The sequence below is a fragment of the Euphorbia lathyris genome, chromosome 1 (assembly GCF_963576675.1).
Source record: "Euphorbia lathyris chromosome 1, ddEupLath1.1, whole genome shotgun sequence".
In the NCBI taxonomy this organism is placed as follows: domain Eukaryota; kingdom Viridiplantae; phylum Streptophyta; class Magnoliopsida; order Malpighiales; family Euphorbiaceae; genus Euphorbia; species Euphorbia lathyris.
This window is the reverse complement of record NC_088910.1, coordinates 74,726,720-74,741,062: the sequence shown is the minus strand read 5'-3', so window position 1 is coordinate 74,741,062 and position 14,343 is coordinate 74,726,720.

The window sequence follows — 14,343 nt, the reverse complement described above, 5'->3', positions numbered from 1 at the left end:
TTCAGAGTTGCCACCCGAATTTTAATGTTCTCGAAGATGTCAAAAAGTTAGATGACATACGGGCTCATAACATGCCATCTTTTTAGAGTTAGGTTCGTGACTTAAACTGTTTAAGGGTCCAATTAATAAACTCGTACATTTATCTCTTATCAAAATACCATTTATATTCTAATCAAATTCCATTTAATTGTCGATTTACATTCGAAAGCGATAAATAAATACTGAAATGATAAAAATATTACATCACGATTCAAATGGCACAAATAGCCCTGATACATCAATTCAAATCCTAATAAATAAAGCTATTAACCCTGCAAAACAATAAACATTAGTCATGGGACATTTGGACCCATCTTTCGGATCTAACTATGATGCCAGACTCTATCAAATAGTACTCACTGAAGCCTAAGATCTAACACACAACATGCAATTGTGTCCACAATCTAGTTTAAATGTCTAGTCAGTTTAATATCTTTAAAGGATGAAAACACCCTTTTACCCGAGATTACTTTTATATCGTTATATAAGCAAAAATGATAAATTTACCGAAACAAAATGAAATCTATCCTACCTGGACCAGAAGCGGGAATCAGTCAGTCTGTCTCTATCGCTGATCTGACATAGTGTGCTCAATCAGTAACGGAGGTCACCAATTGGAGACTTGTTACAGACATATTGTCTCATTTTATGTTAGAAAATCCGTAAAAGTAAGAAAATAAAAATAAAGAAATAATTTGCAATTAAAAAGGAGGCTTTTAAAACCCTTCAGAAGTTACCTCTTCAGCGCTTTTCCAGTTTATTGTGTGTGGCGGACCAACGAACGCGATACGAGAATATGGAGATCAACTTGAAAGTTCTGAAAGATGGATTTTAAACCCGTTTTACTCCAAAATATGATTATGCCGAAGGTCTTTAACCCAAAATATTGATTCTTTGAAGTTTAATGCCTTTAAGAACCTGATTATAGTGAAATGGGACTTAGGAGACCCGACTTCGCCTATATAAGACTAATAAATAGTGTTTAGAAGGGTGTTTGTACTCTCAACCGTGTCAATTTTGATGAAAAACTTGTGTTTTCACTCACTTTCACTTTTGATTTCACTTACTTTCTCCTTTTTTTAATCAAAAATCTGTTCTTCTGCCCCTTTCCGTTATTGCCACTTAAATATGGTTGGGGACAAAAACTGCCTAAAACCTGACTAAAAAACTTCTTGAAAATCATTCATCGTTGCCGATCGAGGAAAGGGACCTCAGTGTTGGTCCCTTGTGAGATAGAATCTAGTTCCAAAGGGGGGAGGGGTGAATGGAACTATTAATAAATTTATGAATTTATAAAATTTTCTCACAATTAATTCAATAGCACAAGGCAGCTCGGAATCAGAGGCAAACTTAGTTCTCTGTATTTAATAGAATCTAAGATTGATTATGCGTCTGAACATTAAGCACTAGGCCACACAACTGGGGTAACCTCTATGTGACTTGATTAAATACACTATTGAGTACAATAGTCAGAAGCGCAAGTTATATAACTTTAAGCACAGAAGCAATCAATATAAATATATCAGAAGGAAAGGGTTATGGAAATTGTCACACAGTGATTTATATTGGTCCAGCCTCCTGCCTACATCCATTCCCCAGAATACCTTCTTTTAGGTTTTAATCCACTAATGAATTCTTTCCAACAGGTAGAGCACAAACCTTTATAATAGATACAGAGCCTCTGTAAAGTACATTCATTTATACTCAACACTCAGCTATCTATCTTCCTCTCTTATTGTTTACTTATAACCGAAGCAAATAGAAGAGCTTCTGAACTTATCTATGTTATTGATAGTTTTTGTTCTAACTTAGAACACAATGAAAGAACTTAGAGCTATTATACAAATGAATACAATGAGTGTGTATAGATTTTTTTTTTGCTTTTTAGAACTTCAATAATGATTCTATATTGAATTCAACGTTGATGATCAAAAATCAAATGAAGCAATTGATGGGGCTTTTATAGTGACACTTTGAGGCTGATTATTTCGAAATTCAAAATAACTGTTGGAGGAAAATGGCTCTTCTGTCGCTTCCAACCTCAGTAGCTAGTGTTCTTAGCCAATGGTTGTTTTTCTCTTTTCCATTCTGTCTTTAAGATGTCACGCTTCTAATTCTTGATAGAGGCAATTTGACAAATGAGGCAAAGATTCTAAGTTGACCAGGGGACAAGCCGTCTGGAGCTTCTGTTTCTTTCCTTATTTGGTGATGCAAATGTCAGAGGTCCTGAGTCAATGTTGATCTTGTCTCTTGTGCCTTGATCTTCTGTCTTCTAGAATCAGTCTTCATTTAGGCATGGTTTTGAGCTTCTGGATCCTTCCAGCTATTGGGCTGAAGTTGATCTTTGGGCCTTTCATCCATTCTTAAGGCCTTTGATTATTTCTTTCTTACTCACACTCAATCAAACATACACTTAACAAACACATTGGTCCAAATAAATCAACATATAATTTTAATGTGTTATTAATTATGGGAATATTAATTTCTTTAAATATTTTTGTCATAATCAAATTTAGTGTGGAAATTGTGTTTCTGTCAATTCACTGCTGCACGGGTCTGAGTTGCTGCCTCAAGTCTCAATCTCGTGTTCATCGACCTACCACACGCAATAAATTGGAAAAACAATTAACTTCTAAAGGGTTTTAAAAGTCTATCCCTACTATTTGCAACCTGTTTATTTCTTTTCTATAATTTTCATACTTATTTCAGGTTTTTGACATGTAAACAGAGGGTCTGTCCGTAGGGATTGCCGATCGGCGACCCTACTACCGATTGGGGACCATGTGTCAGATCGGTGACAGGGATAGACAGACAGACCCATGTTTTTTTGTTGGGGTAGCTTAGGTTTATTTCGGTAAATTTATTATTTTATCGTTGTTAAATAAGGCTAAAATCGATTCCAGGGTATTTTTGTCCATTAAAGATGTTAAACTGTTTAGATGAATGAATTAGGTTTTAGAATAATTGCATGTTGTTTGCTAGATCTTAGGCTTGAATGAGTCATATTTGATTGAGTTCGGTGTCGTAGTTAAATCCGAAAGACGGGTCCCAATGTCCCCCACAGCTAACGTTTATTGTCTTGCAGGTTTAATAGATTTATTTTCTAGGGCTAGAATTGATGTATTAGGCCTATTTTTGCCATTTGTGAAATTGAAGAAATACTTTTATATTTCCAGTATTTAGTTATCGATTTCGAACGTTAAACAATATTTAAATGAAATTGGATTAGAAATATTATGGTATTTTAATAAAGACAAGTCTACGCGCTCATTAATCAGACCCTTAAACCGTTTAAGTCATGAACCTAACTCTGAAGAGGTGGCATATTGTGAGCATGTGTGTCATCTAATCTTTTGACATGTTCCCGAACATTTAAACTCGGGTGGCGACTCTGAAATAATTAATCTAACCTTAAAAAATGATAAAGCGGGTTAGAGAAATAGTCAAAAGAATGCATACACCAGAAGGGACACGCCAATCGTTGTCCAAAACAATGATAAGTGATGGTGTTATGTAAAAAATGGAATCCTATTTGCCGAAACCTCCCAAAAAAGGGGGGAAGTAGGGTAATTGGGTCCCGTGGGCCACGCACAACACGAATTTCTAAATTTAGGGAATAATAAAAGTTAAAAGATGTTGATGAAAATTAAATCAAAATAAGAAGATGAGGCTCAGGCATTAGCTCGTGTTCTTGTACAACATGATGTGAGTCCACCAGCACAAAACTGTAAGCAAGCAACATAGACTCATCACTAGGGTCAGAAAAAGTCCGTGCTCATAGGCTGCCTCCCGATGAAGTGTTATTTTAAAGCCAAGGCGTCAACCGTGACCTTAGTGAAAAATTGCTTAATCGAAAAGAGCACAGTGAGAAAGAAAAAAAAGTCATACCTGAGCAGGTGACTTGTCCTTTCATGGTATATTTTCATATTACCTGCATCCTTCCTCAATCGAGTTTTGATTAAACAAAATATTTTGCCTCCCGATTGAGAATGATGAGGAGGTGAAAATATGCCTCCTGCTACATGATCCTTATTGTTTGCGAGGATATGGTTGACTCAAACACGTGGTAAAGTGAGGAATTGGACTTTATAATACCTCGTACTAGAGGTTTTAAGATCTGTCGGAATTTATAATACCTCGTCCTAGAGGTTCTGAGATCTGGTCGGAGTTTATAATACCTCGTCCTAGAGGTTCTGAGATCTGGTCAGACTTTATAATACATCGTCCAGAGATTCTGAGATTTGGTCAGACTTGTAACCTAACCGGAAAGTGTTAATAATCAGGACGTGATTGACCTAGTCCAAAAGGTATTCTGAATCAGTTTAATGACCTGTCTCGGACGACATGATGTTATTTTGATTTTGTAATGACTCGTACGATGACTTATCATTGGTATTGGAATTGAACAAATTTCACCTGGGCAAGAACGTCCATTTTTGTTTATTACCTACATTAAGAGCACAAATAATTCCCTTTTCTCGGGGGTTAAAAATGTCAAGAAATTAACAATAAATTAACTCTGAGACAATAAATGTAGTTAATGTATTTGAATAAACAAAAAATACATTGAAATAATAACTGATAGGATTGCATTCAATGCATTTAATCTAATTAAATGAATTTGAATGACATACCATTAATTCCTCTATTCTGAATATGGAAAGTTGGTAACTGATCGGCGGTTAGGTCGCCGATCGGGTGCATAGGTCACCAATTAGGGACTAGGTAGCCAATCGGGGACCCCTGCGGACAGAAAGCCTATAAATATTGCATGGGAATGCCATTGTTGGCTACACAATATTAACCAAACTTTGGCATTCCCTAAGACATACATTTTGATTTTCTCTGCAAATGGAAGACTAGAGACGTGTGAGATGTCGTGCCTCCAGCGTTTTGAGTGATGACTCGAATGAGAGGGCCGATCCCATATTACTTGACTCGGAATTAGTCCCAAGGACTCGAAATTAGTCCCTTCTTTGCTCATCTTGTTCCTTTGCTTGCTGGAGAGCATAATGGGCGCGCTATAATGACTCCATTGTATTCGGGCATTTTGCCAATGGAGGACCCCGTTTCGGTGGTGTTGTCTCGAGAGACTCATTCATGCAAGTTCTCAGTAAGTTCTTTGTCTGTAACTATACTTTTAAAATAGTTAGATTGCTATGAACTCGGGTTTTTAGGATATTACATGTTTGAACCAAGGGTAGAAACATGTTTAGGGATAATTTTTGTATGGAAATGCATGTTTGCATGCTCGGGGATAACCCGTTTTAGTGAATATTGTACTGAATGAATTATTTGTCTATCTCTATGCGTTTTTCCCCGATCAGAGATGCCTTTTGTTACAGTGGTCTTTGATCGGGGACAACATCATCGATCAATATGGCTGTAAATGAGCCGAGCCACTCATGAACGGCTCGGTGGTCGGCTCGATAAAAGCTCGGTTCGACTCGGCTCGATTTGTAAATGTGTCGCTCGTGAGCACGATTTACTGGCTTGGTTCATAAACGAGCCGAGCTTGAGCAGACCAAAGCTCGGCTCGAAAGCTCATGAGTAGGCTCGATTAGAACATTTATGAACAAATTTTAGTTTTGTAGAAAACTATATAGTTTTGTGTTAGTTCACAAACATAATAAATGAGTAATAGACGAACTATTTGTAAGCACCTTGTTTATTTATTCACGAACTTTGCTTGTGAGCTTGTTTATGTACACAATTAAAGAGTTATTTGCAAGCAAACTTCACAAATACAGTTAACGATTTACTCACAAACAATTCATGGTTAGATAATTTTCTTAATGAACCAAGTCCAAAGAGGATTTTTGGCTCGAAACAAGCTCGAAGCTCGGCTCGAGCTCGTTGAGCTAAGGATGAGCATGGTCCGGTTCGGTCCAAAAATTAAACCAAATTACCTCCATTTTTTAGGACCAAACCAAATCAAATTATAATTCGGTTTGGTATGGGCTGAACCGAATTATTTCGGTCCGGTCCGGTTTGGTTTATATTTATACCAAACAAAGCACTAGAAACATACAACTACTTGTGCCTTGACTAACTAAATAATTATATAAAGACAATAATCATATAATTAGTTTTTATTTTCTATATATAATTAGTTAATTAATTTAAAACCTTAAAACTAAAAGTAGTACATATTGTATTTCGGTTTGGTTTTGTTCGATTTTGGACCAAACCAAATCAAACCGAACCGAAAACCAAACTAGCTTAAAAATTAGGACCGAACCAAACCAAAATATAATTCGGTCCAGTTTGGTCCGGTTTTTTCGGTTCAGTTTTTTCGGTCTTTAGGTTTTCGGTTCGGTTTTGCTCACCCCTACGTTGAGCAAGCCAAAGCTCGACTCGGGCTCGAGCTCTTTAATTTTATAGCAAGCTCGGCTCAGGCTCGAGCTCGTTAATTTTATAGCGAGCCGAGCTTGAGCAGGTCAAAGCTCGGCTCGGTTACAACCCTATCGATCAAGCACTATTACATGTCCGATTAGTGATCAGTCTCCATCGGGGACTTAGGCACACGATTGAGCATTGATTTCAGAGTAGACCCCTAATTTTGAAACCATGGATAAAACTGTCTTTAAAAAAACTGAGTTCATAGAACATCAAAGTACTTAGTCTTAGAATATACATGTACAACATATTGCTAACATGTTTACAATTTTTCTTTGTAGCTTTAGACTTGTAGATCAGGCGGCAACATGACTGTATGTGCTAGTTGGTGGAGAGATATACCTGATGTTGTCTAGCAGATGGTGAGGGTGACTCGATTCATGCCCTTCTTGGAGATGTTCCACCATACTAAGATTGATACCTCTCTTAAGGTATTGACTGCCTTGATTGATAGGTGGATGGATTCTACCCGTACCTTCCATCTACCTGTAGGAGAGATGACTATCACCCTGCTGGATTTCTTTGCCATGACGGGGTTGAGTTTTTCAGGCATCCAAGTTGCCTTTGACCTCCTGCTGATATATCCCATTCTTAGAGATGTGGAGATTGAGAGTTCGATCGACAACTATCCTAGGGGTGCCCGTATCCAAGCGAGGACTGTAATTACTTTTTAGTAGGATTGGGAGGGCTCGTTGAGTGCTAAAGACATGGAGCGATATGCTTGGTGCTTCGTCTTTACCCTATTGTCCACTACGTTTTTCCGCACTAATAGTTTAGGTTTGGTGCTATATATTCTGCCTGCATTAGCTGACTTGGATGCAGTGGCATCTTTTGATTGGGGTAGACCGACTTTGGCCCACCTACTTCACGAGCTTGTCAAACTCAGAAAGGAAAAGCAACCATCTTGATAGTATTCCCACAAGAGTTGGGGCAGAGCATAAGTATTTCATCGGATCGACTTTCGCCACTGTTTGGATAAGGTAAGACTGGAAGTAATGACACAACTTCTTTATTAACCATACCATTGTTGCACAATTTTTCTCCACTATCGTGTAGCGAGTGGTTGAGCGATTTTTGCAAGTGCACGGTTTCGCTTGTAGTAATAAAAAGATATTGATCCCACAGGGAACACTTTGATAAATAAAAAACTTATAATTCTGATTAAATTCGTTTTCTCGAGGTTAATAAAAAATCGTTAAATGGTTTAAAAGGTATGGATTCTGATTCTAATTTTGACAATAGTTTAGATTACAACTTATAGAAATTATGTTTAGATTAAAGTTAATATCCAAGGCTTATTTATACTAAGCAAGAACACAACTTGTAACTTTGATATGTTTATTAAGATGTAACAATTTATCAATTAATTCAATTTAATAGGCATTGAACTGTAATCAATCTTTCCTACTCGGCCTAAGACTGAAAACCTTAATCAAATTTGGAATCTAAACCAACTATTCAGTACTCCCGCAATGATCAAATATAAACCCGAATTTGCTTAAGTGTTCAACAAAGTTTTCATGGAAAATATTAGATTTGTTTATAAACGTTTTTATGAAAACACCAGTTAAATTACTTAAGAATATCAGTTAGATCAAACTCAAAATAACAACAGTAAAGATAGAATTGAATTGAAAAGATATTTAATTAGTTTGATTTGAAACATCACAAGTTAACAGAGAAGAAGAAGCTTGGATAGCATTTTAACTAATTGAGTTCCGGGTTTTCAATCCTTTCCTCAACTTCGTAGGTTTGTTAGACCCTAGGGCGCCTTCTACACTAGTTCCTCTCGTTGAATCCTTGAAATAGCACCTATTCGGTTAAACTACAGAGCATAAACTTATCTTCGAACAAAACTCTAATGTAAACTACAAATCTGTATTTTGTATCTAACTATTTCAACAACTTGTATAACAAGTATGTCTCTAACAAAATTAAAACTAAAAATCTCTAGCTCTTTGAATGCTGGAATGTCTCCTCTATTTATAATTGTTCAAGAGGTGTGATGAAGGAACGTATCCGTTGGTGAATAGTCATCTCTATCCGGATGAAAGGATGCGTCGTTTGGAAATTAAAATATGTAAAATGTGTCTTAACATCTTGTTGTTTCTGTAGAGACTATGAGAATCTCTTTCGTGTCTTTAGGATTAAGGGAGAAGTGGCTGATTTTGTTTTCTGGTGTCTCAGAACGCGTGTCGCGATTGAGATTTCCAGAATCTCGGTCGTGATAGAGACTTTGTATTTCTTCCTTAGTTTGATTGCTGAATCTCTGGCGCGGCCTCTGAATCTCGTACGTGTCTTTCACTGAAAACTTGATTTCTTTCTCGTTTTTGCTCCATTTTAGGCCCTATTTGGATTTTTCCATATAATTTAGCACCTTGCACAATAGTAACAAATACCAACATAAAATCCTTTTAAAAGAATATAATCAACTTTATTTTCACACGAAATTGACATAATTATGTATGTTATTTTAGGTATATTTTGGGCTTATCAAGTCTCCTACACTTAAGTTTTTGCTAGTCCCGAGCAAAAATATCACTGAATGTATCCTTCAAACGATCTTAAAAATAGAATATGTTTCCACATAACTTTTTTAAATTAGTTAAACCAAAAGATAAATCTTGTAAGGTAAATTTATACGCAAAACATCAAACTAGCTAGGATTAAAGTGATTTATCATCCATCTTTTATTGAAATTTTTATAATGAAGCATTCGGGACGGGTGTAAGCACACATGTCTTTGATCTTCGGTCTCAAGGCATTTCAAAGTACAAAATTTCCTTTTTCCAAACCTATACTAAAATATATAAATATGAATTTAGGTTTTTGTTAACTTATTTGCTAGTCACGCCCGTGATAAGGGTGGTCTCGTCCATGACTTTATAAATATTTATTATTTTGTGTCCGTTTAAGAGGTCCCGACCATGCCATGGGTGGACGCAACCGTGACTTTAAACTTTAGACACGTTACTTTGCTATTAATTTTTATTTTAACGTTCCTTTCATACCTCGATCGTGATAAGGGTGGTCGCAACCGTGGCCAAAAGTACCGTTTTATTTTTCTTCCCTTTCATACCTCGATTATGACATGGGTGGTCGCAATCGTGGCCAAAAGTTAAGAATATGACTACTTAATCTAATTAATAATTAATGTGAGTTATAAAATTTAAATATGGGAAAGAAAATAGTACCTTCATCCTATATTGACTTAAATCAACATGTATTATGGCTATAGTTTCCCTAAAAACTTCAATTGATTTTTAAAGTAAGATGGAATCAAACCGAGCAAAAAGCTAAATATGTTAGTTTGATTTATGCCTATAAACCTAATTGAAAAATAGAAATAATAATTATATTTATCATGCGTTGGCATAATATAAGACAAAGGTCGAAATAAAGAATATATTACTTATATACATTCACTCGAGACGTTTTCTTTATAAAATCGTTTTGGAGATTTGTAATAATATTCAATATTTGATTGCCCGTATAGAAATATTTAACTATTTCTAATATATTGATTACCTTAAAACAAACATATGTTATTATTTATCATTATGATAAAATTTAAAATTTAAATTTTTTAGCATATATCATATGTGAATTTTACGTAGGCAACCATTTAAAATAAGCATTCGTACTCGAAAATAGGTAAATGAAATATCACCTCCTACACTTAAATTGGACCACGTCCTCATCGGTGCAAAAATTGATAATTCATAAATAAATAGAGTACGAAATATATAAACGGAAATAAAATTGATTAAATTGTACGAAACAAAACAAGCATAAATAGAAATAAACTAGAAATGAGGAAAGATAAAACCTATCAGCGGGTAGGTGAACCCGATGGAGATGGTGTCAACACGACTCCTTGACGGCGGAAATAGGAGAATAATCGACGTCTAGTGGATGTGTGCTCCCTCCTCAAACTATTGATATTGTCATCCACTGCATTAATCATTGAACTCATTTGGCGATTGTCGGCAATGACTTCATCCATTCTCAAATTCATTTGGCGATTGTTGGTATTAACTTGCTCTAAAACACGTTGCCAACCCATCGTCTCATCAACATTGGCCCCGACGTCTGCACGTGGTGCCTCCTCTTCTTGCCTCTCCTCATTGCCACCAACATCTTCTTCTTCCTCCTCTTCATCTTCTTCATCTCCGTCCTCGTCCGCCTCTTGGGCACCTAAACCATGTGAACTCGATGCACCGCCACCCGAACTAGCAAACAAACTCCTAGTTCTAGCCTCATATGATCTAAATGTAGGTGGTCCTTGCTTAAGCACTAAATTTACCCTTTGAAGTGCGACATAATCTAAGAGAGGAAAACCATAATTATGAGGGAGTGATTGGAAATTCGCCAAACCACCCATTGCTCCTAAAACAATTTCGGTAATTAAATTACCCACAGGAACTTGCATATTGGTGGAAATGGAAGCTCGGTGCAAATTATCAAAAATCATCCCAATAATATCAATCACCAAACCCTTGAAAGTACAATCCAACACAAACAAATCCCGACTTTGAACCTTTGACCCTTCGACTCTTCCAAAAAGCGAATAGGATAAAAACTTGTGAAAATAGAAAGCACAATTTTCCTTAATTAATTTGCTTGAAGTATTTTTTGGACGAAAAATATCCAAATCCGTCAAAGATCTCCAAACCGGGTTGGTTTGAAAATTCTTAGGCTTAGCATAAAAAATTTGTGTAGCGATTCCAAACCATCTACCCATCTCCTCATAGCCAACATCAAAACTCCTACCCAAATTCCTAAAGGAAATTCTACCATTTCTCTTATCATAGGCCAAAGTTACCAAAAACTCAATAATATCCGTTTTACTATGAGGAAACGCATACTAGCAAATTGCTCCCAACCAAGAACGCTTAAAAATTTATTAATCCTTTCGGGAAAGGAAAAATTACTCACCGTTTCAAAATCCAAGAAAGGCATATCAGTGAATTTGATTTGGAACCAAAAAAGTGCCTATAGCACCTTCCTTCCGCATCCGACTGGATATCAAAGGGTGCTCCATAATGAACTCATAATCTATTAGCTGAAGTTGCGGGAGTCTTGTGTGCAACTCTCTTTTGTCTAGGTATGGTGTTTGAGTTTGATTTTTGGTGTGAGAAAATAGAGAGAGATGAGAGAAAATATGAACAATGAAAGGTTTTGAGTTATGGTGTGTGTTTGGGGAAGAAGGTGAATAGGGAAAAAATATATGAGGAAGAACAAAATCTTGTCTTGAGGAAGAGAAAAAGTGTATTGATGGGTGAAAAGTGAGGTGAATTTAAATGTGATTGATGTGTAGTTAATGTGGAAGAAGAAAAGGTTTGTAATGGTAAGTTGGAATAGGAAAAGGTGTCACAATTCAGCCAATTTTTGGCCTATAATCAGCGTGCCGCGATCGAGATTCCTGAAATCTCAGTCGCGACAGACAAATTTCAAGGAAGAAAAATTCTTCCTGACTTGCCTGTTTGCTGGTCGTCCAGAGATTTTGAAAATCTCTACCGAGATTTTTGACCTGTACACAAAAATTTTCATTTTTTGACAATTTCAACTTTGATAAATTAATTTCTTCTTGCACTTATGTTCCATTAATGATATTTAATACCTGAAAATCCTTGAAATCAAAACTGAAAAGTTAAATAAAAGGTTAGCCTTAAGGGCTTTCCTTAAACTAAAAATTCATAAGAAATAATTGCATTGATAATTTCATTAATCCAGGAAACATATATACATTGCTTATAAAAAATAGAAAAATTGTAAACTAAACATCAAGACATAATTACAAACAATTATGCAAAAACATACTTAAACATAATCAAAACAAAATTTAAACTTCATCCCTATTGATGGTAATTCTTCGTGCTTGAGCCCGATTTATTTTTGCTTGAACTGTTACTTCTCTTTCTTGTGAAGAAAGAAACCGCGGACCAAGACGAAATTCTCGTTTGACAAGTCTTTCGTTTTCCAAGAATTCAAAGTCAAGGACGGGAAATGGTTCATTCTCGCTCCAAGGAACGCAAAATTGTGCCATTGGCACCTAGAATAATTCCACAGACTAAATTCTCATACCCAACTTTCTTGTTCTTCGAACGTGAAGCAGATATCAAACCTTCCATCAATTTTTTTGACGAATCCACAATATTACCTTAAAGTACGTCTCCTAAAACATATAGATCCGTGTCATGAACTATACTTCCATAAACATGACCAAAAATACTGTAACAAAGATACTTATGGACATATAAGATGGAGTTTGAATTAATAGATTTGTTGAATGCAAGACGTGGATTAAATCTCCAAAATCCTGTCAACATCCTCCAAATATCTCAAGATGTCATATCTCTACCAGGATAGATTTGTGATGTATCACGTGGTGGAAAACCAAACCATGCATGTAATTCGGGATAACCGAATGTAAATTCTCTTCCGTTATTGCGAAAACTGAATCGAACTCGCCGCTTGTCGACGAATCGTACTGTCGAAAAGAACTCTACCGCCCAATTTACTATAATTGGGAATCACATAAATGAAAATTTAGTCCATCCTAAATTGTTAAGGTAACGATTTACATGACCGCTGATATCGAGTTCATCAGGAGTAGGAGTCAGTATGTGCTCTACCCTTCAAGCCAAGGAATATACTCAAGCCAAGGAATATACCTTTAAGAACTCATCCATATACATCATGCCACAAATTATAACGTAACGGAAGTGCAAATAATGTCATCCCTCATCTTCGTTGAAAATAGGGAACCACGCACCATAACGTGCTGAGATGTCAACACGCTTTCCACGAGCGGGGTTACGTTTCTTCAATTGTTTTGGAGAAGAAGTCATGATTAAGTAATTTTTAATGTTTGAAAACTTAAGAAATTTAAAACAGAGAATTCAGAATTTCTGAAAGTAGATGAAAAAATATGAAAATTCTATAGAAAATTTAATTTTATAGGTTTCTAATCCAAAAATTATGACTTTTAAAAATCAAACTGGCATTCCCCGGCAACGGCGCCAAAAACTTGTTGAGCGATTTCTGCAAGTGCACGGTTTCACTTGTAGTAATAAAAAGATATCGATCCCACAGGGAACATTTTGATAAATAAAAAACTTATAATTTTGATTAAATTCGTTTTCTCGAGGTTAATAGAAAAATCGTTAAATGGTATAAAAGGTATGGATTCTGATTCTAATTTTGCCAATAGTTTAGATTACAACTTATAGAAATTATGTTTAGATTAAAGTTAATATCCAAGGCTTATTTATACTAAGCAAGAACACAACTTATAACTTTGATCTATTTATTAAGATGTAACAATTTATCTATTAATTCAATTTAATAGGCATTGAACTGTAATCAATCTTTCCTACTCGGCCTAAGACTGAAAACCTTAATCAAATTCGGAAAATAAATCGACTATTCGGTACTCCCGCAATGATCAAATATAAACCTGAATTTGCTTCAGTGTTGAACAAAGTTTTCATGGAAAATATTAGATTTGTTTATAAATGTTTTTATGAAAACACCAGTTAAATTACTTAAGAATATCACTTAGATCAAACTCAAAATAACAACAGTAAAGATATAATCGATTTGAAAAGATATTTCATTAGTTTGACTTGAAACATCACAAGTTAACAGAGAAGAAGAAGCTTGGATAGCATTTTAACTAATTGAGTTACGGGTTGTCAATCCTTTCCTCAACTTCGTAGGTTTGTCAGACCCTGGGGCGCCTCCTACACTGGTTCCTCTCACTGAATCCTCAAAATAGCACCTATTCGGTGTGAATTCATTGTATTAAATTGGGTAAACAGATCATTGTCAAAATTAAATACAGAAGAAATATTAACATTAAAGTCTTCCTCCATGATAGGAAGTGCAACTTCTTCTATC